A 1,978-nucleotide genomic window follows, 5' to 3' on the forward strand; every position below is an offset into this window, starting at 1 on the left:
GAAGGCTTTGCAGGAGATGTGAGAATGAGCTCCGTATTACAGGCTGAGTTGGTTGTGAGCAGAACAAAGAGGTTACTGGCAAGGGCACCATCAAGAACTTCAGCATTTGAGGATAGTGACTGATCCAGTTAGGCTGCAGCAGAGGGTCATTTTAAGAAGAAAAATAAAGATAGGAAGGTAGGCTGCTTTTACCCTGAGGAGAGTCTTTTGAGACGTTGTCTCACTCTGCAGCCCAGGCTGGAGTGCAGTGGTGCCATCTTGGCTCACCGCAACCTCTGCCTCCTGGATTCAAGCAATTCTCTGCCTCAGCCTCCCAAGTAGCTGGGATTACAGGCGCCCACCAACATACCCGGCTGATTTTTATATTTTTAGTACAGACACTGTTTCACCATCTTTGCCAGGCTGGTCTCGAACTCTTGACCTCATGATCCACCTGCCTCGGCCTCCCAAAGTGCTGGGATTACAGGCATGAGCCACCGTGCCCAGCCGGGGAGAGTCTTTAATGAGCAACTAAGGAGATTATTTTTTTTCTACAATAGGAGTCATCTAAGATTTTGTTCATAATGGCATAATTCGAGGGGTACTTTAGAAAGGGGAATTTGACCTTAGTATGCAAAAGAGATAAGAATTGGAATGAAAGGTCGGATGGAGGATATGAATTAAAAATTTGCTGTAATAAGACAAATATTATCTAATGAGGATTTAGTAAAATAGCTTACAGGAAAAAAAGGGAAGAGTAAATGCAAGAGATACTGTCAAGAAATAACTATCATCAACTACAAGACAAAGGGATATGGGGCTTGAGAAGGCAAACAATGAAAAGTCAGTTGTTAGGTTCTAAGCCTTTGCAAAGTGAGAGTTCTGGAGTCACTGAAATATACAGGGAAGTTAACAGAGTAAGCAAGACTTAAGAACAGAAAAATGTGTTTTTTCCCAGACACACTCAGTTTAGGTTGACAGCAGGCTAATCAAGCAGAAATACTAGGCAAGCAATTAGAAAATTGGACCTTTGAAAGAAGACTAGGCTAGATATTCAGCGGGAATTATTTTCCTGGATGAAGGTTGAAGACCTGTGAATAGATGAGGTATGCCAGAAAACATAAAAAATTAGAAGGCTAGACTTGAAACTGATGAAGTAACCATGTTTAAGGGACAGAAGGACAGAAAGGATCTGGTGAAAGAGACAGAAGAATAATCAAAGAAACAGCAGAAGGATGAAAAGAGTGGGATCACAGAAATCAGGAAATAAAAGAGTGGGCAGAGAAATGGAGCAGACAGCTTGGTGGTGCCCACAGGACAAGGAGATTTGGCACAATGATGTCATTTCTGCAGTTAAAGCTGGGAGGTCAGGAATCCTAGAGAAGGCAAGTGACAGCAGCAATCACAAGGAATTTGGAAAAGAAGGGTTGTTGAAAAAGTAGAAGCAGAGGCTTTCCCCATTTCAAATAGAAAATTTGGAAGTGAAAAGAACTAGCTAGAAAGAACAGTAAGATTTAAATGAAGAGCTTAAGAAACCAGAGCATTTTTATATAAGGAGGGAAAGAAGGAAATGAAGGAGATTCTAAAATAATCTGGATAAGTTCAAAAGGAAGTTTGACACAGAAAACATACTTGTTATAAGAGAAAATGTATGTTGAGTAGTTTCTGAATTTTAATACAAGTTTCTCAAAACTCGATAATTCTTAAGGAATATGGACTGGCAAATGTCTTTCATTTCCTTTGTTTGCTTAGCCTGCTTTCAGATTTCTCCAAAATCTTATAAACACTGAACATAAATTTCCTACTCTCTGTTAGTTTTATATGTCTACTAAATATTATTTTCCTCTGTTAAGGAAGAGTAATAAAACAGCAAATAAAACACATTGGAAAACAGATACAGTGAGAAATGATTTATTTCAAGGCCAAAATAAGTTCCCTGAAGAATGTGTAGAGATGAAAGACAGGAATCCTCAGGGTTTGCTGGAAAAGGATGATGAAA

This window comes from Macaca mulatta, chromosome 8 (assembly GCF_049350105.2).
Source record: "Macaca mulatta isolate MMU2019108-1 chromosome 8, T2T-MMU8v2.0, whole genome shotgun sequence".
NCBI classification, from domain to species: domain Eukaryota; kingdom Metazoa; phylum Chordata; class Mammalia; order Primates; family Cercopithecidae; genus Macaca; species Macaca mulatta.